The sequence below is a fragment of the Dromaius novaehollandiae genome, chromosome 2 (genome assembly GCF_036370855.1).
Source record: "Dromaius novaehollandiae isolate bDroNov1 chromosome 2, bDroNov1.hap1, whole genome shotgun sequence".
NCBI classification, from domain to species: Eukaryota; Metazoa; Chordata; class Aves; order Casuariiformes; family Dromaiidae; genus Dromaius; species Dromaius novaehollandiae.
In genome coordinates, this window is record NC_088099.1 from 152135819 (window position 1) to 152163599 (window position 27781).

Genomic DNA, 27781 nt, shown 5'->3' on the forward strand with positions numbered 1-27781 from the left:
AATCAGTGATTGTGTATCATCTGGAAACTGAATGGTCTTAGTTTCAAGTTGTCATGGATTAAAAAATATTTAACATTATTGTTTTCACACCCTTTCTAGCAACCGTTACCAAGATCTTGATGAACATGAGCACAGGTGGAGTGAACTAATTGCATCCACAAGCTGAGTGAGTATAGCTATATTTTATCATCAGATAAGATTTATATAGCAAATAAAGTATGCTATAATGGATGCTCTGAAATGCCCTGAATTGTCTTACTGTTGTGCATATAGTGCACTCTGCAGCTGAATCACCCATCAGACAGCTGATCTATAGAGTACTCTGCAACTATATAGCACTATGTAGCTAAACAGTAAAGGACATCACTTTGAGGCACCTGCAGGAAAAAACTGTTGTGCCATTTGTGCCGCTGTAATGGAGGAGGAGGAAACTGAACATAAAGTGACTTTCTTGTTATTGTGGTGATACCTATTTTTTCAGTTTGGGGATCTTCTACATTTTTGATCTCAAAATTTATCTCTAGTTAAACATTTTCAAATGGGTTATATTTTCTTACTAAGATTTGCTCTGTAGACCTAGGAGGCTTTGAGGGTCAAGCTGTGAATCATAAAATGCACAAGACACTGCAAGATGATAGACCTCAGTTAGTTAGTAAGTACTAATTTTTTCTGATTGTAGTTCATTCTGCCTAACTTAAAGCATAGGTACTGTGCAAAAAGCAAGGATTGAATGTTTTCTTATGACAAGGTGAACTGGTATTAAAGGCACAGTTTGGAGGAAGTACAGTATGAGTTAGGAACGTGGCCCAGGAATATACTGACAGAGCAAAGACAGTGTAACAGACTGCCTCAACACAGCGAACGTCTGGAGAAAACAGGTTGATCAAGTACCAAGATAAATTGGCTGGACACATCCAAGTGATGCCTTCTAGCATAATAATGACTCAAATCACTATTCTGAAGGGACTTAGTAAATTGTGAAATGACAATATATATAGGCTAATGCTCATGTATTGGATTGTCAGTATAAAGATGACAAATATCTTTGGGGAGGATTTTCCTTTTTCTGTAACATAGACAAAAATATTCATGCTGCAAATATTCCAGTGCAATGCCAACTACTGCATCATACCTCTTTAGATATTAGAAATCCTCCTTAGTCCTTAGAAAAGAACGATTAAACATATCAGTGAAAAAATTATATCATCTACTGAATGCCAGTCACCCTGGAAGAAAGTAAACTTCCCTGATAATGCTCTTTAAATTTGGTATCTTATAAAATATAATTTTTGTGCATTGCTCTTGCATTTTATAGTGATATATATAGTAAATATGGTGTTCTCCAAACATCATGTTCAAACATCATGTTCACCACATGGAACAAAACAAATATTCCCGTGCAGGAGTTGACAAGGGTCAAAATATCCATCTCTTCTAGTTATAAAATTGTATTCAAACCTTTGTAATGAGAGAGTCTAGCATCTGCTTTCTTATCACCTCAGTCTGGTGTTCTGGTCCACAAAGTTGTTCTTACTCCTTTCTTTAAATGACGCGGGGTCATCTAAACCTTTCTCTGCCATCCCATGTCTGTGCTCGAATTGGTTTAGGTTCATTATTTTCTGTATTTACTTGTCTGCTGGATATTTTGGCTAGAATCCTTACACAAGAACCACCCTCATGTCCTGTGGAAGGAAGATAAACCAGATTTTTGCTTTCATGACAAAATATAAGTCGAGGAATAAGGGGAGGCAAAAATATACATGACAATAACAAATGGCACTAATGAAAATAGAATCAACTTGGCTGGGTAAGCAGTAACATAAGTCCCCATGATATATCTATTTTAGTAAGCAGGCATTTAGGCCTGCCAAATGCTAGCTTAGTGGCTTTTTGTAAAGAGTATGGATTAGTGTCTCAATACAATTACGAAGGTTTGTTGTACTAATGGAAACAGAGGCAAATAAAAGCATGGTAACTAGATAAAAAATTAGGAAGTGTGATCTAGCCTGCCCAGCAATTATGATTCCTTTGCTAGCGTAGTTAAAAAAATAAAACAAATACTCTTCCAGAAGATTAACGCAGTTTTGGAAAATCCTGCCTTTTGGCATATTTAAAACATTACTTGTAAAACTAGCTACTTATGACTCTGTATGCCAGTTGAAAAATTAGTGCTGAAACAGAATTGTAAATTTTGCTATTAAAGAGAATTAGGCAATCAGGCAAAAACTCTGATACAAACTAGACTGAGTAGATGAGTAGTGTGATAGCTGAGCTGAAATTTCTGTTGAGAAATTGTAAGGATGGCTGCAATAGCTTTTTTTTTTTTTTAATTTTTGATTATAAGTTGTGCAGATAGAAAAGAATCAAGAGTAGTATTAATCTAATTCAGATACCAAAGCAAAACCACTTAGGCCTGCTCACCTCTTAAGAAATAACTCTAAAAAAATTTACTAACCACTCCCCGAGGAAGCAAAATCTCAGAGAGTATTTGCAAAAAAATGTAAAGAAACAAAGTCTTGTGCACAAGCCTCCTCGACTGTAGTGATAGGAACATGGTAGAAGTATTATGACCAATTATTCAGAATCTCACACTGGAAAGTAACAAAGAAATGAATGATGCAGGCTACAAAGGCAATGTTGCTGAACACTGAATTCATGTTGTGGACCATTGTGTTGAGCTCTCAAGTTCATTCTAACATCCTGAATCTGGTTTTACAATAATGCCTCATGCAGGCAACCATTCCAGAATATGACTATTAAAATAAATAATCAAGATAAAATGGCAGTTGGAGACTATTTTTTTTGTAAACAAAAAGCATGACGTGACCTTCCAGAACAAAAGTACAACCAGGGAATGGTCTAGGATAGAACCTGTGGAGAAAAAAAAATACACATTTTTTTCTGTATCATGTACTACGTGTGTACTTATACATAGGGTTAGTTAAACAAAATGCATGTTATTTACCTTCTCTAGACTAAATGTAAAAAGATTTTAGTTTAGTACAATGCAGTATTAGTAAGTAAATAGAAAATAAAGTTCAACCTTTTATAGAAGTGAGAAGAAAGCTATACTTCTCTGTTAAAATTGTTAATGAAGAAAACTGCTTCCACTTGTATCTATTCCAGATAGCTGTTCTCCTAACTGGTGCAGTTAGGAGAAAAACGGGGTACCTAAAAAAGGAATGGGAAATGGCTAGTGACTGATAACAATACTATCTTTTGTTTGTGATACCTACTGTCAGAATTGCATGTATTTATACCTGACTTTGAATGGATAGAGAAGTTGTACCTCTGAGCAGTGCATGTAAATTTTAGTTCATCCATCTTCCCTAAGTGTTCTGTGCTTATAATATGATCCTAAAGTGCACACCAGTTATGAAACCAGAGTGTGCTGTGAGTGTACTGAGTGTCCTCAAGTACTGAATGGACTGAGTGTGTCTCAAATTATCTTTTTACAACTCATTAAATCATAGTGGGTTAGATGCTGTGTAAATAGTCACAGTTTTTTTTAAATTCTCTTTTAGTGACAGCTTAAGCATAACCAAAGATAGTCTTTATTACTATTATTATTATTACTTACTTTATGGAATATGTTCTTGGCAGAACAAACAAGATCTATATAAACTTAAACCAAGAAAAAAAAATTAAGGACATCTTCCATATAAAAATTATTTGCTTTTGGTCCAACCCATGGTTAAATTTGAGGCTTCTTGCTTGGACATATTGATCTCAACTGATGTTAAGCATACAAAGATAGGATCTTTACATTAATTCAAATCCCAATCCAGTGAATGAGATGTCAGGAAAGATTGTGGGGGGATGTTATAAAATATTCCCACCTAGATAATTCTGTGGAAATGTAGGCTGCCATTTTTGCATCAGTCAGTGGCAATATCTTGGTAGCCTCTGGAGAATGTGCATACAGAACACCATCAGAATAAAAGGTTTTTTTTTTTTTCTTTTTCTAGTTTTGAGGTAATCAGAATCATGTATGTTTTTACTACTATATAGTATATTGAGTAATCTTGGATATGCATTTTATGGTTTTGAAATATTTCAGTGAATCAGAAACTGATATCACACAGAGATGTTTTTCACTGTTAAGCATTCATGTTGTAGGAAAACGGAATAGCTAAAGGTATCTCTCATCCTTCTCAGCATCTTTTTCTTTTATTACAAATAATTTGCCTGAAAACCTTTTTTCAAGTAATGGTTGAAATACTTAATTAGTGCAGCACTGCCGTTCACTATTTTTTTTTCTGAAATAATTGGCAGACTGTGGGTGTGTAGAAAATTTTTTCTAAGTACATTATTTATTTCTGAAGAGCAGAAAACTTTGCAAATTTGTAGGCGACCTAACATATAGCAGCTACTGTGGGGGAGGAAGCTCCTAATAAAATGTATTTTATATATTCAGGCTCAGAGTCTAACTTATCCACAGTGTAAAGTGGTCTGTAATGAAAAATGACCTTTGGTGACAACACTGAAGAGGAGAAAAGGTTGACAAACCTCACAAATATCACATTTAACATAGGAATAAAATCCATATTCTTTCCTTCTTCCTTAGTATACTTAGATGCATTGCAAATAAAAATACTCTTGTTTGCATTAATGAACATTGGATTTAATAAAGTATATATATTTCTTTTCTGATGACACATACAATAAGATAAGCCCCATGTGAAGAAGTATCTTGCATCATGCCCTGGAAGTTAGCAAGCACAGGTAATTTTCTACCACGTTTTCAGAAAGGGAAGTTTTGAATCAGGCTATAGGAAAAAGTACTCAGAGACAAATAAATTAAAACCAAGATGTTCAAGAGTGATGAGTAAAGAAAGTGCAGCCCTTCTCAGAAAAGCAGCCCCTTTTTAATGTGTTCAAGAAAGACTCATACAGATCGAGATGCCCAAGAATCCTAGTATTCTACTTGTTATTAGTTATTCTAATATGTTATTCAAAGATGTTGGTCTAAGAACCTAAGTAGACATTTGGGGAAAGGCTGATGTGTAAAAATCACTTAGTATGCATAACATTGTCTCAGAGCTGACATATTATGGCAACTCAGAGCTGACATATTATGGCAATTTCATGTAATAGACTTGAGGTTTATTGGGGCTTTTTTTTTAATTTTAGGAAAAAAGCTAGAATAAATGTTTTATGTTTTGAGTATGCACCCATAGTATGAAGACTGAAGCAAGTGGCTTGGCAAAGTGAGTCTGTTTGCATTTATCTTTATTTTTAGTTTGCAATTATAAAACCAGACCGTCCTATGCAGGCCAATTATCATATCTGTAGCTAAAGGCATTTTATCAGATAGACAACATTAGCATGAAAAATAGGCCTCTTTGACTTCCACTAATAATATAAGTTAAATTAACCATGAAAATATCTATGCTTTACAGGAATTAAAAAAAAGCAAATCATACGAATTACTAAATTTATGCCTCATTGAGTGTTAGTTGCTTTCATAAATGTATCAGTTTTACTTTATTGTCCATGTGTACAGCAACCTTAGTATGTATTCGTCTCATTGCCAAATGTTAACATTATAATTTATCAGGCATTCAGAATGAACAATTTATGCCCTGTCTAAGACACTTTTAATTAAGTTATTATAATATTCAGTATAATAATAACAAGTATTTATACGGAATTGATTTCATCTTAGATGAATTTTGTAAGCATTAAGACGACCTCAGCCTTTACACTCTCCAGGTTCCACAGTTTTCTATGCAGAAACAACACAGCCAGCCAGCCACATCTAGGCAGCATCTGGAATAGTTGTCATGACCTTCACCTCTCAAAACATAGACATCTCACCTAGTGAGATAAGGGAACAGCTTCACTAACTCAGCTAATGGAGTGCACTGATGTGCGTATGAGTTGGTCAGACATTCTGCTCAACAGAGGATAAAAACGACTGTATGCATTTGCATTGATTCATCAGAACAGTTGCTATTTTCAGGGCCAGTACATATGCAGATATTACTTCAAGTAGAGGCCATACAGAATAACTGAGCTGTTATCAAAGGGAGGAGGGAGAATAAGTCATTACTTATGAGACAGCAAAGTCAAAAAATGAGAAAACGTTATGAAAAAACTGTTCTTTAGTAAGCACAAGGCTTAAAGAATCACAGAATCACAGGATGACTGAGGTTGGAAGGGACCTCTGGAGATATCTAGTCCAACCCCACTGCTCAAGCAGGGTCACCTAGCGAACATTGCACAGGATCGTGTCCAGGCGGCTTTTGAATATATCCAAGGATGTAGACTCCACAACCTCCCGGGCAACCTGTTCCAGTGCTCAACCACCATCACAGTAAAGGAGTTTTTCCTCATGTTCAGATGAAATTTCCTGTGTTTCCATTTGTGCCTGTTGCCTCTTGTCCTGTCGCTGGGCACCACTGAAAATAGTCTGGCCCCATCCTCTTTACACCCTCCCTTAAGATATTGGTATACATTGATAAGATCCCATCCCAGTCTTCTCTTCTCCAGGCTAAACAGGCCCAGCTCTCTCAGCCTTTCCTCATAGGACAGTTGCTCCAATCATCTTCGCAGCCCTCCATTGGACTCTCTCCAGTAGTACCATGTCTCTCTTCTATTGGGGAGCTCAGAATTGGACACAGTACTCCAGATGTGGCCTCATCAGAGCTGAGTAGAGGGGGAGTATCGCCTCCCTCAACCTGCTGGCAACACTCTTCCTAATGGACCCCCAGATACCATTGGCCTTCTTGGCCACGAAGGCATGTTGCTGGCTCATGCTAAACTTGTTGTCCACCAGGACTCCCAGGTCCTTCTCTGTAGAGCTGCTTTCCAGAAGGTCAGCCTCCAACCTGTGCTGGTGCAGGGGGGTTATTCCTCCCTAGGTGCAGGACCCTGCACTCGCCTTTGTTGAACTTCATGAGGTTCCTCTCCACCCAACTCTCCAGCCTGCCTGAGGTCTCTCTGAATGGCAGCACAGTCCTCTGGTGTAGCAGCCACTCCTCCCAGTTTTGTATCATCAGCAAACTTGCTGAGGGTGCACTCTGTCCCTTCATCCAGGTTGTTGGTGAATAAGCTGAACAATACTGGACCCAGTACTGACCCCTGGGACACAACGCTAGCTACAGGCCTCCAACTAGACTCTGTGCCACTGATCACAATCCTCTGAGCTCTGCAATTCAGCCAGTTTTCAATCCACTTCACTGTCCACTCATCTAACCCACACTTCCTGAGCTTGCCTATGAGGATGTTATGGGAGACAGAGTTGAAAGCCTTGCTGCAGTCAAGGTAGACAACATCTGCTGCTCTCCCTTCATCTATCCAGACAGCCATTCCATCAGAGAAGGCTATCAGATTGGTTAAGCACAATTTAAAGGTTTCATTAGAATACTAAAATGTGGAGAAGAACAGGCAGAACAACACATATTTAACATATGTGGAATCTGTGAAGCTTGAATGACTGTAGCCCACCAACAAAGATTTTTCTTTTTTTAAAAGAGATTAGCCAGCATGGTCTCTGGAATGATGAAAATAGTAACTCAGAGACTGCAAGTGAACTGCAAGTGAATAGATTCCCCCCCCCCCCCCAGAAGCTCTTCTTAGGGTACTTATAAAACTGGTGTATCCCACTGGCTGAATAAGCACGAAGTGAGTTGGCATTGCAGATTTTGAGATTTTGATATGAAATCTCAGAAGAAAACAGAAATAACACTGGATGTTCCTCATATTGTGCATTACCTAAGGTATCATGATGTTGATCAGTGGTATGCAAAAGAAAGCACTCTTATTCCAAGAAGTGACAGTTTTAAATGTGCTTAGTTAAACAAAGGCAGAGAGGAAGAGGAAAAAAAATTACTTGAATTTGCAAAATATCTCAGTAGAAGCATTCAGAAAAGAATCTAGATCTATTGGACCTAGCTGCTGCCTTGTAGTCCATTCAGAATTCTTTCAGCTCCATTATGTTATTCCAGTGGCTTTTTCCAGATAATTGTATCCCATATTTCCCAATAAAGTATGCTATAAAACTATTTGATTCTCTCTGTGAAAATACTTATTACACATTGGAATTTAACATTTAATATTTTTAAAATACAATGTAAATTTATTCTGAATATTGTAAAACATGGTGAATAAAAATAATAAAACGAAAAGAACATAATTGATACTATATTCCCATATCTCCAACTTCAATTTTGTGCTTATGTACAATTTTCTTCCCTCAAAAATCTTCCTGTCAAGATATCAGAGCTTAGCAAAAACCTGTTTAGAAAGCACCAAATTTCTGAAAGGCTCCAGAGTTAAGTAGTGCTCCATATGCTCTTATGGGCAGGAAAATGGTATTTCTCTTTCTAATTTTTCATTACAGACAGGTTATATAAATTTGTTACATAGCTAAAGACATGTTTGAAATACCATACCTGCATGAACAAATTTGTCTCACAGCACCTGTACTGTCCCTTTCTAGATCTATTTAAATTCAATTAGGAGATAGAGATTAAAATATTAAATTATAAAGTCATTAAAGGTATGGAATTTTCTTCTTGACTGAGATTTTAAGCAGTGGCCTCACTAGTGTCTAATTAGCATCAGCTCACCAAGCTTAGCTTAATTAATAACATAGCAAAGGTATTTTGAAATGGAAAGAAAATGATTGTAGGCAGAATCATGCAGACTGCTGAGTGCAGGGGAAAAGCATACTTTCAGCAAAATCTCCAGACCTCAAGACTACTGCGAAAAATCTCCTAAAAAGTTTGTGTCTCATCAGCTGTTCATAAGAATTGCACATTTTCCAATAAACTACAGCTTTAACTGGAAATAGTGTATTTGTTCATAAATTTAACAAACTTGAAAATGTTTCATCCTATTCAAGTTACTTTTTTTAAATGTAAATAATTAGTAACTTCAAATATTTTTTCTTGCAAGAGTGAACAGATTTTACAACCTTCTCATCACAATTGATCCCAAAGTATTTCCAAAACATTGAAAAAAATAGAATATATATTAAATATATTTTTCTTTGGAAAATACAAATATGGTGGCCTTTATGGCAACAAGGAAAACTGGTTTTATCAATACAGTTCAGGAAGTTTCTCATAACAATTATGGTGCTCTGCATTATTTATAAGGCCATCATGATTAAATAGTTCTGGGCAATATGGTCATTCCAGAAACATTTGATTTAGCAAGACTGCTGTAAGCCTAAATCTATCAAAAGTAGATATTATACGTGTATACTACCTTCAGGGACTATTATAGAGTTCTAGTGATGCTGTGGGAGGTTAGATCAAACTTCACTGTTCTTCAAACTGTATAGCACAGTAAATATGTAACCATTCACCACAGCAGAGTTTCGTCAATGCCTAGGACGACTCTGACTTCTCATATATCCTAAGAGAAGTATTTTTGACATTGAATGTGTTATGCATAATAAAGTATTATATCTGTAAATATATATGCTGATTCAAGCTCAGCTTTTGAAAAAAATCTCATAATTGAACTTCTGATAACAGGATATAACTAAATTCGGTTGGCTCTGATATCAGTTGTGTAGCTAGCTACACTCATTACTAGCATTTCTTTTTCCTTCTTATAATGCTGACCCTTATAACATACATATATTTTACTTATATATATGCAAAGAACAAGTTTCAATTAAATATTAAGGTTACTTACTTAAGCATTCATAACTTAGGACATTTAAACATTTTCCCTGTGATGATAGGTGCATCTGCTAAGTATACATATATATTTTTGCACTTAAACTTTGGTTGTGTAACTGAACCCTAAGTTTTATAGTTCCTGAAATCTGAGTTTTTAATTGAGTAGCCTTTATGTTCTAAAACAAACAGTTGGTTCTTGATCTCTCTTTTCTCATTTTTTTCTGTTCTTTTTAAAATTGGGAATTGCAAAAGGAAAAAGAGTGACTTTCCTGCTATACGAATCAGAGGTACAAAGCAACTAAAACAGTTGTTACAATAGTTGTAAAATACGCTCCTTGTTAATTTAAGATGCACCAGTTAGGTAGCACTGATGAGTAAGGATGGGCTTCTATATCTAGTCTAAATTTTCTGTAAAGCTAAATGTCAAAACCCACTATGAGATCTGTCCCCATCATACTCTCTTTTGTTCACAGTTTTAAAGACCTGGCCAGGATTTTATATTTTATGGACTTATCACAATTAGGAGTGAATTTGTAAATCTGCCATGGAATTGTGTTGATGTAGAATCAAGCCCTATAGCTCCCCCTAAGACATTATAACTGCATTTTTTCAAAGTTGGTTTAGAAAGAACAATGTTGTCTACTGAATGTTTTATTTCTACAATGGTTTCTATTTACATATTAAACTCTAGTATAGTAAGAGCAGTATTAAATTTAGCAGTTTATATCTTCTTATCAAAAATAAATTTTAACATTTTCCCATTCTGAGTACAGTAAAACTCTCTGCATTATGGTTGGGCATTTTAGGAGGTAAATAACTAAAGGTTTTCTGTTTAACCCCAGAGGTCAATTATGTAAATTCTCTTTTCCTGACTGAGACACCTTAGTGATTCTACTATTTCTTTTCGGAATGAATAATGACACATACAGATTAAACTCCATAACATTTTTTGTGGAGATATCCCACTAGATGTATAATATACATGAAAAAAGGGAAAGCAAATTATTAATCTACTGCTTGTGAAGCAATCTGAATATTCTGAAGTTGTTACACTCAAAACAGATGAAAAAGTTAATAGGACTACCACCCCAGTTCAAAATGCCTGGAGGCATCTGCTTACTTAATTGTAAGATTTCATTATATAAGACAAAAGAGCTGTACCTTGCTATGATACATTTTAAATGTTGGGGGGTTTTCTTCCTTTTCTTTTTAACCTTTGGTCCCAGGATAATGATTTTTCAGTTGAGGAGAAGGCTTATGTGTAAATAGGTTCTTCCTTTAGGAAAATAAGAAATGACTAATAAACAAGCTTGGCATTTTCAAAGGCAATTAGTACAGCTTGAAATTAGATATGTAAATTAGCAATGCTCCAATAAATTGATGGTTGGTGCACAGATTTCCTCTTTAGAAACACAAGAACCACAGGCCAGGCCACAAAAAGAACAAATTCATACTCCCATTTTACTTTTGTACTAGCATAGAGATTTTAGCATTCTACTCATGGTAAATGACAGAGTTTATTATGATAATTTGAAGGTGTTTCTTGTTTACGACGTACTAGCCATATTCTAGCACAATAAATGTCAAGGTCAAAGATGTTTATTAGTCTCTATACAACTTTTACTGAGCCAAGGAGTACTCCCAAATTGCTATCACACTATAATGCTGGTAATTATATACATTATTATTATTATTATTATTGACATATCTAAAAATTACAATTTTTAGACAAGTCATAACTGGTTTAAGAATAATAACATCTCTAAACAGGAGAGAAAGAAAACTCAGGGACCCTTGCTGTTGCATTCTGATAGCAAAGAGCTGGGGTGATGAGGTCACATGTCTGATTCCACATGTGTAGTAGTGGGTCAGAATATAGGAACTTTTATACAAGACTACTACTGAAAATGAGAGGTAGCGAAAAGTGTGTTTCCTCCTCCATCCCTAGAACTTAAAATAGCATCACAAAGATTACATTCTCAACAAAGTTATAAAACTGTTAACTGGGCAACTTTGACCTGTATCATTTTAGTCTGAAAGCAACACCTAAATTTTGTATTAATTGGTTCGTTTTAGCAAGGAACTACTAACGATCATTAGATACACTACATGAATTAGATACAATACATGAATAACTAGAAGGCTTCTTTGGTGGAAAGAAGGGACAGCTGTTTTGCTGGAACATGGAGAGGGACAAAAAACTTTGTGGCAAACATGCTTACAACAACTGGAGAATTTAAATAACTGTAAATAAGCATTGATATATTTTCAAGTGTTCAGCCAAGATACTTCAGCATTTTCTGGAAAAATTACTTAAGTATAGTTTAAAATAATTTCATTCATAGCAGTTACTCTGAAAGTTCTATTATGATCGTATAATCTAGTCTTATGCATAACATAGGCCAAAAATTCACATCAAGTAGTTTCTTCATCATATGTATTCCAGAAGAACATTCCATACACTCGGAAAGGCTTAAAGCTCGTAAGAGCTAGAAAACGCACCAAGTTTTCAGAGCTGTTCAACAGATAATGGCTTAGTCTTCAAACTTGTAGTATTTGTCCAGCCTTAATACATACATTATTTTTCATTAGAAATTAAAAAAAAAAAAAAAACCTGAGCATCGCATTTCAGAATTATCAGAGAAATTCAGGACTACTTTAATCTATGTTCATTTGTTTCAGCTATTGTCGCGGCCCGAAAGGAGTCGTTCAGGACGACCTCCCTCCCCTTGGGACCAACGACCAAGTTCGTGATGCCCTTGGACTGAATTAAGGTGAAACGACACCAGCCAACCAGTTTTAGGATTTATTAATACAAAGATAAGGCATGTGGTCAAATAGGATAACCAACTAGCTAGAGAAGTCCCGTGCCACACGTTTCAAACAGGTTCAACAAAGGAGAGGGAAAAAGAGAGGAGAGAGAGAGAAGATATCACCACCCGTGGATCCAGCAGTGTCCCGTTGGTCCTCTTCCTTTGGGAGTCTCAGCGGTGGGGGGGGGCTCCCATCTGGTGGTAGGTGGGTCCTCTTCACATGGCTCGAGTTGGGTACCTCCAAAGAGGGACCCTGAACAAAGAGATCCCTGGGCAATTATAGCTTTTTTCAAATAAAGTTTCCCACCCCCACGTGGTAGTTCAGACCAATAATAATTTTCTGGGTCTGGGGTCTCCTGCTCCTTATTGGATCTCATCGTTGTTCCTAGGCAGGCTGTTTCTTTTCTCCCTTATCTTTTCTGTTTCAGTTTCTGCCGACAGGTGTGTCTTCCTTCCTCGGGTCCCACCATCATCTCTCAAGGTCTTGACAAAGAGGTGGTAACTCCAGCAATTAGCACTGTTTCAGATGCAAATTGCTGGTAACTCCCTTATCTTTCCCCGCCTGCACCAGCTCTGGGGCCCTTTCTCACTGAACTAGGGAGTGCGGCCTAAGGCTTCAGCAAATTTAGCCACTCATGCCAAGCAGGTTTTATAGAAGTTGTGCTAAAAACGGACAATAATTTACAGTCCAGATCCCAAAGTCTCTGCCTGATCATGGTCTGGTTCAGTGCAGGCTCGGTGTGTCCCAGGTGGTCACAGGGAGATCATTTCGGGGGTCACAGCAGCCCAGTCCTGTTTCCACCAGGGACAGATGGCTTGTTTGGGGTTATGGCCTGCCTGCACCCCATGCACCAAGAAATGTTTAAGGCAAAAAATTCATTCATCTGTCCACCACAGCTGTCATGAGTGAGTTTCTCCTAATATTAATAAGAAAAAGTGGCTATACTGTTAAAGGCATCTAGCACAAAGGAGAAGGCTTTTGTCTCCTCTGGAAATGAGTGACACTCTTTCTAAAACACTATTATTTTCCTTTGAAGATTTTTCTTCATTCAGTGCTTCTAGTGTAATGTGAAGGCAGAGTAACATATACTGCAGTGGGGTTTTTGGTAGCATGACACCAAGGTCAGGACACTCCACGGCACCTGGAGATGTTTCAGGGCCTAAGATATGTTGGAATAGTGTTAGAGGACAGCATAGGATAGAGACCGGCAAATTTAATGCTGTCTCATGCATGTTGCCTATTGGTCGTAGGAATGAACCAAATGTCACCCCTATATCCAAGAAAGGCAAGGAAAAAGATCTGGAGAACCATGGGCTGATCAGCCTCATCTTGGTCCCTGAGAAGGTAATGGAGTAAATGATCATAGAAACCACTGCCAAACATATTAAGGACAAGAAGGTGATTGAGAATAGTCAGCATGGATTTACAAAAAAAAAATCATCCCTAATCAACCCGATAGCCTTCTATGAGCCCTCTAGAATGAGGTGACTGGCTTGGTAGGTGAGGTGAGAGCAGAAGATGCTGTTTACATTGACTTTAGTACAGCTTTTGATGCTGTCTCCCATAACATCTTCATTGACAAACTGATGAAGTATAGGCTGGAGCTGCTCTAGTTGACCCTGCTTTGAGCAGGGAGGTTGGACTAGAGACCTCCAGAAGTGCCTTCCAACCTCAACTATTCTATAACCATTCCCATAAATACACCAAAGTTTCACGGAAACCAGGTGTTTCACTCCAAAAGAGATACGGGAGTGAATTAAAATTAATAGAGAGAGGAATTTAAAGCAGCAGGACCTATCTAATAGACAGCAGAGAAGCTCAGAAATTTGCCGGTGTAGACTTCCACAATATTATCCTGGTATATATGTTATTAAACAATATTCTGATACATGGACTTTGTTTTGTTTTGTTTTGTTTTAAGACAAGAACATAAATCTGTAAAAAATATGTTCTTAGAGATTATCATAAGAAATTGTCCTGAGTTATATATAGATTATCATGACAAAATCAGGATAAAAAATAGTCATTTTTACAATGATGTTACGATTCATAGACAAAATTGGAAAGCTACTACAAACTGAAAAGATTATGCTGTGGATTACAAATTTAAATTAAAAATACAGAAATGTCAATACTGTACTGTTTCTGGTGCAGCTGTAGAAGACTAGAACAAAAGGAACAAAAGGAATTCCTGGAGGAATTCCTCTCCTTAGAAGTACATGAATACATGAACATGTAGCTTCCTCTTTAGGTGATGCCACTGATAATTTCAGAGTAGTAGCTGGTATTGAAATCTTTTCAGATTAAGTAGGTTTATCTTAATCCTAGTTTTTATGTGATCTTATTTTTTTAGATTAAGTAGCTAGTATTTAAAACTTTGCTACTTAAATTCCCTACACAGTTAGCTCACTTGCTTAGATACCTCACTGTAAATTGACAAAAAATACAAGAATTCTCTAACAAATGCTGCTGTATGCAGGGTAAGCCCCAAATAAATTCAAGATCCTGAAGTCTTCAAAGTGTAACTTCAAAATATACTTTCCTTGTCTTATCTCATCAGCAGGGTCTGACACTCTACCTGCATTCCAAGATATCTGGGGAATTTCTGCACCAAATTCTGTGCATTTCTTCCTCCAGAATATCCTATTAATTAAAAAAAAAATCACCTAAATCTGGGAGTTCTTGTTCTCCAAAATGACTGGAATTTGATCTCGTGTCTCCACATCATAGTATATGGCCATAGTTATCAAGGTTTTTCTCCCAATTTTTTTGCATATGCCACTTTGGCACATAATTCCAAGACATACAAGCCGATGTAACCAGAGAGATAGGAGGATAGAAATCCCATGCTAGAAATCCCCTAATACGGCTCCCAGAATGTTGAAACACAAGAAGCCCAGAAGACGATAGTGATCAGCAAAGCTGAGCCTACTGATCTGGCAATATTTTTAAATAATGAAAGCAAAAGATGGACAACAGCAGATGAGCTGTTTTACCTGCAAATATGTTCAGTCCTAATAACTTATTGTGACTGTGAAATGTCAGTGTTGAGCTTTGCTTCAAAAACAACTGAAATTCCTGCAATCAAACTACTTATACGTTAACCACATATGCTAAACACACAAACAAGTTACACGCTTAGCTCTGCCACCTACTGTGTAGCTGCTGAAAATGATCCTCTATTTAATTATCACATATATTTGGCAATATGACAAAGCACAGTATCAATATTTATTTAGTGAATGTGAGTTATTTCAGAGATACAGAAAAAAGATCCTTTTCATATTTCTGTCAATAAAGTTTTCCCCAGCATATGCTGTAGTGCTTTACTTTGAGTCTAGCCTTATGTACTTAATTGACTGGATTTTACTGCTTGAGACATTTTCCTCAGACATACAGCCTACTAACAGGAACTATTTTGGCATCAAGGTTCAATTTTCCATTTTTTAAATGCATCTCATTGCTTCTTTTCAGAATTACAGAATAGTTGGGGCTGGGACATCTGGAGATCACCTGGTCCAGCCCCCTGCACAAACAGGGTCGCTTAGAGCAGGTTGCTCAGGGTGACGTCCAGCTGGGTTATGAATATCTCCAAGGATGGAGACTCCACAGTCTTTCTGGGCAACCTGTTCCAGTGTTCTACCACCCTCACAGTGAAGGGTTTTTTTGTGTTCAAGTAGAATTTCTTGTGTTTCAGTTTGTGCCTGTTGCCTCTTGTCCTATCACTGGGTACCACTGGGAAGAGTCCTGTTCCTTCGTCTTCACTCCATCAGGTATTTATGTATTGGTAAGATCCTTCTTTTCTCCAAGCTGAACAGCTTCAGCTGTCAGCCTTTCCTCATATGAGAGATACTTCAGTCCCTTAATCATCTCTGTGGCCCTTCGCTGGACTTGTTCCCATAAATTTTTGTCTGTCATATACTGGGGACCGCAGCACTGGACACAGCACTCCAGGTGTGGCCTCACCTTTCCTTTCATAAGCAGCATGGAATGAACAGCAGTTCATTCCTTGCCTTCCTTGATTGATAAAAATATTCTCCATATTTCCAACAAATAATTCACAGAGAATATTTTTCATTTTAATAATAATTGGCTTAGCTTTCAGTTCTAATCTTCAGACTGTGAGCATTAAAATCAAGCATTTACCACTTATAAATTTAACATAATAAAAGATTAACATTTGTAAGTCAATTAAGCTCTTATATCAGAAATATCATTAGGCTTAGTTAATTTAGTTAAAATCCAGGGATTAATTGGGCACATCTCATTTTCTAATGTTTTTGTTATTTTATTAGCATTTAGCTTTACTCATTCAGTGTCATAGGGGAAAAGCTTTCCTTAACTTATAACATTTCTTGGTAACGTGTGGATATGAATCATGAGAGGCTTATGCTATTCAGAAAAAACATCTGAAGTGCTGGGGGTTTGATGCTGGTAAAGAATCTTGTGCTGATTATGGAGAAGGGAGGGCAATTTTTGCTCAAAATATTGCAGAATAAATACAGCTTTTTTGCTGGAAATTGCTAGGTGTAAACTTATATCCTTTATGTATACCAGATAAAAAGAGGGAAATAGCAATGAAAAAGTTCCCTTCCTATTGAAAGAAACTGGTGAGCATCATGTTAGCATAGGGCAGCTGAAAAGAGGTTTTATGCCCACTCATAGTAGATCACCAGAATATCAATAGCTTCAAGGTTAAGGAAACAATCAGAAGGCCTTATCATCTTCTAATGTGAGAATACCAAGATACTGAGATTTGCACGACTGGATTATCCTCACTATTGGCACACCTTTGCACATTTCAATCTTTGCTTTGCTGCTCTGATGCACTTTACAGCTTTGATTCCTGATTCTTTAGCTATGTTGTTTTAAATGAAAAAAGGTTGTTCCTGTGTAAACTTGAATGAAAGATTTAGGCTTAGCAGAAATAACAGCAAAAGGACACCATCACTGGGACAGAATAAAGGAGTGTAAAGTGTTCATACAGTCATGAACTTGTGATGATGCAAAATGGTCATTTTTTTAAAAAAAATGCAGCTATATGTTGATGGGTTATAGAGTATTTTTGTGTGGGTGTATGTTTTCATTGGCAGTTCTAGAACTGGTTTAATGAGTTAACTACAAATTACGTGTTTTGAAATATGATCGGAAACCTGTGAGGATGGATATGACCTGTTTATCTGCTTCTTTGTGTGATCACTTTCTCACCTGGCCACACAGAAATGTTATGGCCAGGGCTACTTGTTGTTACATATGCATTTATAGCTGAATTCCTGTCCAGGTCAAAATGAATAATGCATTCTCTCATTAACCACCTACCTGCCCAGGCCAAAGAAACAGCATCCTGCCCAAGACATAAATTCTTGTACTATTTTCATGGAATGTTTTGAGCGTAGCAATATTTTGAGCTGTCTTCTCAAACAGACTGCTTTCTTTCATTTTGTTTGGAGATTTTTTGTTAAATTTATTTTACTTAATAGCTTGGGGGAAAAAGAGCCATTAGAGCACTAATTAGGTTAAAGCTTGTCAGGATTTCAAGCATCTTTTGAGACAAAGGCCAGATATGATTTATTCTAACAATGTGGGAGCTAAAACACATATACGAGTAAATTGCTTTAAGGGATTTTGTCTGAATAAATGTTTATGATCTCAATAATTTAAATCACACTCCCTGACAACCAACAACTGAAAGAAGCCATCATGGCAATGACCCATAACTGGACACATCTCACTTATAATGTGTTGAAGAACCTTTCATCTCTGATTCAGAGATGTCCCCTTGAAGAACATAGCGTGTTGCAATTTGCACAGATAACGTATATTTGCATTTTAAGGCACAGTAATATTCGTGAGGATACCACCACATCAAATATGATATTGTAAACTTAAATAAAAGTGAGCACTGTAACATTACATAATCTCCTACCTACATTTGATGAAGTACTTTGAAGAAAAATGTCATTTTGAGATATACAGATGCAAAAGAAATATTCTGAGTGTTGAGAATTTTTCTTTACATGGTTAACCTAACACAGCTTTCACTAAATACAAAATTTAGGAGAAAACACTCCCATTAAGTTTGCTACTTGTAGACAAGATGCAGCCTTGAGAGCTTTTGAAAACCGCAGCTTTTGTCATAATATCATATGTCTAGCAATGTTATAACTAGGTCTGTTTCTCTTTCTGTCTTATTAGCACCTGATCTGGCAGTTATGTTTGTTCCCTATCCTGATAGAAGAGCCCATCAATCACTTTCAGCCTATTCCATCTCTTTCCTTCTTGCCTTATTCCCCTCTTGTCTTCCTCATTCTTCTTTTCCCCCTTATTATTTAATTCTTTTAATGTCATATATGTAACTCAGTGTGCAGATTTTCATTCTCCTATTCATGCAAACTTCCAATATTTGCAAGAAGTAGACTCTCCCAACAGCTTTGGAGAATGCAACAATTTCAAGCTTTACTTTATTCTCCAGAACCTATTGTTGGTACTCTTACAGTATTTTTTACAGTGTAAAGTCAGTCTCTACAAGACATCACCACATTTAATCATAGGGAAGAAAACTTAGAGAGTGCAGTTATTAGTGACTATTTCTCTCCTGTGCCTCTTCATTGGTATTAGTCACTGAAGTGGATTCTTCAGTTATGAAAGTATATGATATATACATATATTAGCACTAAATAAATTAATCTGAACATTATCAGTAAAGGCAAATCCTTTTGAAACCAAATTTGAATAAATTCTCTGCCTCTAAACTGTTTGTTTTATTCTCTATCCCATTGAACAAGTTGAGAAGTCATGTCACTGTTTATAAATCAGCTATTTCACTGGGAAGTTAGATTTGCTTAAGCCTACACATCCCAAGAGTTTCAAACAGATGCTTGTGATTGAGATTATGAGACCTAGCTATTGCTACCAACAGCAGTATTTAGATTGACTGAAAAGATAGGGAAATTGATATATTATATGAAAAATATGGACAAGCAAAACCATCATTTATAGGATGATCCTTATTTTCTGAAACTGTATTGCAAGTTATTGAAACAGATTCTCAGTTACTTTAGTTCCAGTAACAGCGAAGCCTAGAAAAGGATGAGGCAAAGCAGATAGGATGAGGATGAAGAGTGGGGACTGAGAGTTACAAGAAGTTTGTGTTTGAAACAGTAAGTGGTGGCAGAGGCAGAAGACAGAGTCAAAGATGAAGACAAGAGAAAGACAAAGATTAATCTACAAAGATTTACTTATTTAACCGTTAAATCAGTCCGATTTGCATTTGATTTAATTAAACTGATGCAAATTCTTTCATGGATCTACATTTTGGAACTGAAAAGTTATGTTTTTTAAGTTAAATTATGCTCTAAATCACTGTGCTAATTTATATAAGCTTAGTTAAAACACAAATAGGAGGTTTGCTTCAATTCTGTTAAATCGGCTTAAAATCGCATCACTATCAAACTTCTGCAGCTTTCAGGAAAGGTCTTGTATAGAGAGGTTCTTCATTTCTTCTCTTGCCTGTTCACTCTTGGTTCATTTAACGAAACACAAAGTTGCTTTTGTTTATGCTTTGTGTACAATAACTGACCACCGTCAAAATATCAAAGGTAGATAACCAAGAGCCCAGTTTATAGTACTAGAGAAAAATAAAATAAAATAAATAAAAAAAAACAAGACTGAGGATCATTTAAAAACCAATGATGGTGAAATGCTGTCCCCACTAAAATCAGTGGAAAACCCTTGCCAACTGACTTGCAAGAATTTACTTGGAGACAATATAAAAGAAATGCAAGGAGAAGATCTGTGTCAGAACAGCTTTACATGAATTAGGTTGGCCAAATGCCTCACAGTCTTTTATCAAAACAAGAATTTATAAATCCTTTTGTTTATACTCTGCAGAAAACAAAACTGCTTTTTTGCAATCAGCTACTTAACATCTCTTTGCAGATTAGTAGAGTATTTCGGGAGGCTAATGTAAGAGTGCTACTTAAGCATAAATACATGTGTTACAGCATAAGATGTACAAGAATTCAGTCTGATTTTGCAAGTTAGTTAACAAATTCTTTGTTAGACTGAAGCAGATGTTTCTCCCTGTGCACTGAATTTAAACTCTGTCTTCAGGAAATAAACTAGATCACCCACTTCATTAATAGAGTATTTAGCTTACAAGCTTTTGTTATATGATCATCACTATGTACAGTCCTTTCTCTCTTGAACAATTACCAAAAAGGAAAAGATATCAGGAATCTTTCGGCTACTCTGATATTCCAATAATTATGCAATACCTTTAAATCGGATCTTTATCAACCAGCTGGCAGGATTTTTTTTTTTTTTTTTTTTAAGAAGTCATGACATAACCAACCCTCACTGACAGAAGATTATTCCTTCCCCTTTAGTAGCCATTTGGCTTCCAGATTTCTGTTTTCACCTTTTGGAATTTTTCGACAGCAAAAAACATCTCAACACATCCTATGACAGTCTTATGCAGCATTGCTATCTAAAACCAGCCTGAAACTGATTCTACTATGATGAATACTTTCAAATTAACCATGGTAGACTACCAGGGAGACCATAGGGTCTGGGGTCAATTGGGAGACCCTTCTGTGCCTGTGTGTGTGTCTCTAAGGGCAAGACCACAGGGGAACTGGCTACTGGAGGGACCAAGGGAGCCCTTGACGACTGCTGGAGGGATCGTGGGGGGCAAGGGGGAAGTTTGTATTTGTGCTTAGGTGTCTCTAACGGTGAGACCACAGGGGAGTTGGCTGCCATGGGGACCAGGGGAGTCGCAGCTGACTGCCAGGGAGACTATGAGGTCTGGACTTTGACCGAGACCCCTTTGTGTATGAGTCTGGTGTGTGTGTGTGTCTCTAGGGGTGAAGCACCTGGAAGAGCAAGGATCCAGGACAGCTGGATCAGGTGGACTAGGTATCCAAGCACAGCTACTGGATGGATCCACAGTGTGTTTGTGTGTGTGTGCGTGCGTGTGCGTGTGTGTGTGTAGTCTGAGTAGCAGCAACTGGAGAGGGGCTGCAGGCCTTTAGGGCTTGTATGTCCAGGTGCCAGCAACTGCTGAGAGCAGGGACCCAGGGCCAGCTGCTGGAGGGATCCACCTTGTACATATGTATATGCATGTGCCACTGATGGACTTTCCTCCTGACTGGCAAGAGAGGGGAACAGGATGAGGCTGTTGATGCTGTTTGTGTCTGCCAGCATTGATCTGTGTGGCCAGCTGTGTATATGCATGCATATATATATATGTTGTGTACGTGTGTTTCTGTGGGGGCATGCTGGGAATACATTCTCAGCCTTGCTACTGGCTGGACCTGGGGACATGGAGCTGCAGCAGCCTTGTCCCATCAGGCAACTGGGTTCGGCCTCCTCACCTGGCAGCTCATGCCTGTGTGAGTGCTGCTGGTGGTTGGGTGGGTGCTGGGAAGGGCGCTGCTCTCTGTCTGCACTGACCTGTGTCTGGCCATTTGCATATTGTCCCTGTGTGTGTGTGTATCTGCATTTTTGGAATGTGTGCTCAGCCTCGCTACTGCTTGCACCTGCAAACGGGAACAGCAGCAAAAAGACTGGAGAGGACAATTCCTCAATTTCCTTGAAGTCCACTGGATTTGGCCTGACCATAACAATATTATTAAGTATTGATACATTAATTATAAAACAATTACCTCTTCCTTAATTTAAATAAGAATTGTGCTCTAAGAGGTGTCAAGAAATTGCCATCGTTCTGTCTGAAAATACATTAAATATTTGTGGAATAAGATTTTATATTTCTGAAAAAGTAAGCCACTGTAAACCTGCTTTTGGGAGTTAGTCACAATTATGAGTCAATACCATACTACTTATTGCACAGTAAGATCTGGTAAACAAATTGACTCATAACTTAACTGGTTGTCCTTGGTTTTGACTGTGACATTCCTAACACCATATATCTTTATACAAGATACATTTTTATCCACTAACGCCTTTGGAACAAAGGACAATGAAGCATTAGAGCTTGAAGTGGAGAGGATTTGCACCAGAATAGCTAATACTGAAGTACTGAGGCAGATAGAAGAAATGCAGACCTTTTGATGAAGCACATTTTTTTGAGGTTCTGTTACATTTCATATTATTGGTCTTTGAACGCCAGTTACAGCAAATAGTAAATAATATCCATGTCTGTCTTCAGATAGTTTTACCTTTCTTTTCTTGTCAAAAGCAGAATGTCAAGAGGGTTTAAGAGAGAGAGAAAATACCTAGATATAGGATATTGCAGAAACAGAACTAATACATATGAAATCTTGGGAATGGCAAAAACAAACAAACAAGCAAACAAACAGAAAGCCACAACTGACTGTAGAGGTGCCAAGATATTATCCCAGGCTGAGGATATCCAAGATAGAGTATTTTATAGTCCCACTCCCTATGATTTCTATTATGTTTTTAAGTCACTAGATTTATTATGACATTACTGAGGTAATGTTATTTATAGGAAATAATCCAGTGCTTTCTTAGCCTTTGTTTTGTTCTGCTAATGTCCTCTTACAAGACAGGTTTTCTATTTTCTAGTCGCCCTGCCTGTTTTTCCTCCACTTGTTCCAGCTGAATTCCTCTTCCTTGATCACAGAGAACCAGACCCGTACACAGAAATTCAAATGAGCTCTTGGTGGTCCCTTTACAAACATGCAGCCCTTCTCACTTCCTCATGAAAGTATCTTTCTTGGAGGATGCTAGCTGTATGACATTCTTTTGTCAACAAGCACACCCATATCCTTTTCCTACTCAATTATTTCCAATTAATGCATTTTTAATAGACCCTGAGACTGTAAATTTGCATTTCTTATAATTGAATTTTATCGTCTGTTTCTCCAGTTGTCCCTCCTCTGTGATATCCTGTTTCTCCTCTGTTTTGATAAAGTGTCTCAACTTCATGCCATCAGGAGATTTCATAACCACATTGCTAATTTTGTACCATGGTTACTAATTGAAATATTAACGCCAAGCTAGATGGATCCTCGTAGAAATTGCCAGTATTCTCATTCTAAGGTGATCCTTTCCATGTTATTGCTACCTGTTAAGCCATCTCCTCGTATTTCATCTATGGGTCTTCTCTAGTTTTATTAATAGTTTTACCCACTGTTCTGTAGCACATGGCTTCACTGACATACAGACAGATAAGTTCCAAAATATTTCAATTGTCTAGAAAAAAAATTTCTTTTTGGTCTCCTATGTCTCAAGTCACTTTTTCTTTAAAAATCTGTTTTTAAACTTGACATCCTATTAGGCCATATTTATAATTTGGAGTTGTCCAGATCACCTTCCCTGTCTCTGGAAATATATTTACTGCTATACATTTCTAGGCTATTAAGCAGACTTGACCAATTTATGAACAGTTTCCAGCAGGGCACAAAATTCTTTCAGTTCTGAATGGAGATTGTCCTTAATGTCCTTAATGACTAAGTTTTTTTAGTTCTTTTTAACTGAACAGAAATATTTGTTTAGCTTTAGTAACACTCGGAAAGTATCCTCAGTTTCGAATTGATCTTCTCATCCCCAGTTCTTCTCTGCTAGATGCACACCTAGTTACACGACTTCTGTTAATATGTTTTCAAGATTTAACATCTGCAGTTCTCACTTTATGCTACCTCTGGACCTCTAAGACATAACTTTCTTTACTGAAAGACTTTTTTTTCCCGTCTCTATAAACTCTGATTATTCCTAGTAATTTTCTTGCAGCAGCTCTTTATTTAGGTACATAATGTATACATTACTCACTTGTTATTTTTCCTCTGTGCTTGGAATACAGATACCAGACAGTACTTTGACTAGATGAAGTTCTAGGCCTCTCTCCATTTTCAAGTCCCTGAAAACTGCCATTTTAATGGCTTCAGGTCAGCACATCTGTTTAGAATTATTAAACTTGCAAAATTGAGATGATGGAAAACAAAGTAGACTACTGCAGAACTGGGAAAAGCTAAGTACATCTAAGCACAACGTAACATGATTTGAGGAGCAAACTGAAATCTATACTGTTTTCACCCCAAAACAGGGAATACAACAGTTTGTGACTTTAGGTAATACACAACTTCAGAATTGTCTGTAATATTCTCCTGTGTGAGTCTTCTTCTTCTGACAAAACATATTCTTGTATTCTAAACTGATTATTGCCATACTTTTTTGTTTAGTCTTATTACAGCCTATGAAGTTTTAGGTTATATTTGGAAATTTCTCCTGAAGAAAAGAGAACAAAAAAACATTTTGAGCTGCAGGAATAGGTATGGATGGATGGTTGCCCTGAGCTTACAACACTTTTCACTCTCAGTCAAAAGGTCAAAAAGCATCAAAAGCATCTCTTTCTGTTTTCCAACAACACAGCAAACACGTGCATGGAATGTACAAACCAAGTTTAAAAGAGATAGGGCAATAGTTAAGGGAAAGAAAGCTACCATATAGTGCATTTGTGCAGGGAAGTATGTTTTGCAGGCAAGTTTCTAATGCAAGTATATTGTGCATCAGCTGTGCTTTTTTATTAAAATGCCTGAATCTCTGATTCTTTTCTAAGTATAGATGAATCATAATACTTACATCTGGAAATATAAGTTGATATTGCATTTGTAAATGCTATTTATATTACAGTATTAATATACTTCTGAGATAAATCTGCAAGATAAAGTAGCCAAGTCTACGGTAACACAAATTAGGAAAAACTGTGTGGAATGGTGTTATATGTCAGTTATTCTTACAGTACTCATAGTAAGAGTGAGATGGTTTGGATCATTCCTTCCTTGAATCAAGATCTATAATTATCCATATACCAATTTAGATTAAAAAAAATACAATTTGCATTTGAAACTAATAGGAGGATTTAAAAATAAAACATAAGACTAAGAAGTCTGAGACTACAGATATCATCTTTTTCACTCTTTGCTTATAAAGTAGAAGGCCAGTAATGGAAGCTAATCATCTTCAGCTGAGGCCTCTTTTTCAAAAGTGCAAGCCCTATGTTTATTAGATAAAGAACATTTGCTGCCAAGATCATCCTAAAAACAAAACCCTGAAAACACATTTGCATGTTCAAAATAAAGCTGCTTACAATGAAGTTAAGCAAGCTGGAATTATGCAAGAAAATTGCAAAAAGCTCAGAAGATATCCAACAGAAAAGAGAAAAACTGCTAACACAGAGATGGAAAAAGTGTTAAAATTAACATTACACTAAATTTTTTGCTATTGTCAACCAGTTGCATGGCTGATTAACGTTTAATGCTTGTTCTTACAGCCTGCATTATAGTTCAGCTTGTTTCAAAAGAAATGTAATCACACTGTATATAATTAGTTACAAGCCATAGGGGTACAGCTGTTAGGAAGATTATGTATTAGGAAGCTAGTAGTAATAGGGACGAGTAATGTCAATACATTTCTTATTCTAAACTATGCTGCTAATGCACTCTTATTCTGCAAGTGTTCAGAATATTGATACTTCTCAATTGTCTTAATATGCCGTGCTGAATAGTGCTACACAGGTATAGAAGCAGTATTTTAGTATTTTATATAATGCTATAGTTAACTGTACCATCTTCCCCTCTTCATATAGCTAGATGCTATATATATACTTAATCTTGTAAATGTAAATGTAAAATCTACATGTGGGTTTGTGGGGTTTTTTATAAGTGGATGGAGAAAATCTAGAAATAAGACCTTTCTTTCTGTACTTGCACGCCTTTTTCACTTTCCCACAGCTTCTTTCAACATGACGCCAAGGAACAGCACGGGCAGGCTGCTCTGACAGCACTGGTGAGCCAGGGGGAGCGAGTCTCAGCAGGGCAGCGCCGGACCCAGGGGGGCACAGTTCTGCAGCCCTAGGACAGCCACCAGCCTCCAGCAAGAGTTGGTCCTCCACAAAATCGGCGTTCACCCTGCCAGCCTGCAGTGCAAGGCAAGCCCAAGGCAGAAGGTCCAGGCTGTGGGTTGGGTTGTGGGCAGGATCAGGGAGGTACAAGAGCAGGCACAGGCAGAGCTGCAGTGTGGGTCAGGCAGAGACACAGGGCGAGCTCCGGAGCAGCTCCCAAGCAAAGGAGAGGCTGAAGTCCGCGGAGGCTGCTCAAGGACTGGCACTTGCACCGTGTCTGAGCTGGCACTGAGCCCAGGCCACCGATCCTCCATGGGGAGGGGAATGCAGTCATGGCCCTGACACACAATCGGTTTTCTTTCAGAAGACTCTTCAAAAACAGTGATCCATATTATAACAAATTAAATCCTTTTGGAAAGCTGATGTGTTACTCTAATCTCCTGAGAATCCTTGACACATTTTAATGGATTGCTAAATACAATTGATTAGAACAAAGAGCTGCATCAGAAAAACGCCTGCATGAGGTACACAGTTATAATACTGTGGCTTATACATTATCAGTGATTTAAAAAAAAAAAACAAAAAAACAAAAAAATAAAAAAACAGTCCTTCTTGGTAACTCATAATTCAATCAATGCAATTAAAATTCTCCTGTTACAAGCCCACACAAGAACAAAACATGCCACAAGTTACATCAAAATATATATCTTTCTAAAGACTCAGTCTTGAGTGCTCATCCAGCTTAAATAGCAATTCTAGAAGTGGTGAGAAAACAGATTAGTTTTTTATTTTTGATTGTTTAGCCAGCAGGAGTCAATTCACTGAAAATTAAGTTTAGACAGGAGCTGATATGCCAGTTTTGAAAAGGGTTCTGAACCTTAGCTATGTCTTTTGGAAAGCCACGGCATTGCCCTACGGTGATTAGGGAAGTCATGAGATAAATGGGAAATCCAAGTTTGTGCTCCGAATCCAGGTTCTTGTACTTGTTCTGTTGCAAATGGAATGGCCATAATTTATTCCGAAACATTCGATATCGATAGTTAGCGTGTTTCTGTAGGATGCTAAACACTGAAATGCAAACCTCTGGTTTATATCAGAGAAAACACAGCTTTTGAGCTTGATACCAAACTTCCGTACTAAACGTCTTCAGCATGAAGTATGCTGCACTGAATTGACCTCTGGGCTATTTTTTATCCAGCTGATGTGTTTGTGTGTGTGCGTGTGTGCATGTGTGTGTGATGCAGAATAAGAAATTTTTACAATCTCAGAAAACTTACTTAAGGAAGATGGAAAAAAAAATTTCCAGCTCAGCTCCTTTTGGTGACAATGAAAACATACGTATATGATAGCATTTCAGAATAAGCATGAGAAAGACACTGAGAAAGACATATGATAGATAGAAATAAAAGTCTACAATATAATGTAAATTGGAAAAAAACCCTAGTACTTACAAAAAGTACTTGAAAAGGAAGAAAGGGGAAAAATACCTTTAGTTTTCAGA

At 37.1% G+C, this 27781-nt stretch overlaps 1 long non-coding RNA gene across 1 annotated transcript; it reads left to right on the plus strand.

Moving 5' to 3' along the window:
* On the plus strand, positions 1-27658 carry LOC135327359 (uncharacterized). The gene is made up of 4 exons (XR_010387475.1): positions 1-166; positions 12324-12415; positions 16153-16228; positions 26171-27658. It is a non-coding gene; the product is annotated as an uncharacterized LOC135327359 (long non-coding RNA).
* The last annotated feature ends 123 nt before the right edge of the window (positions 27659-27781 follow it).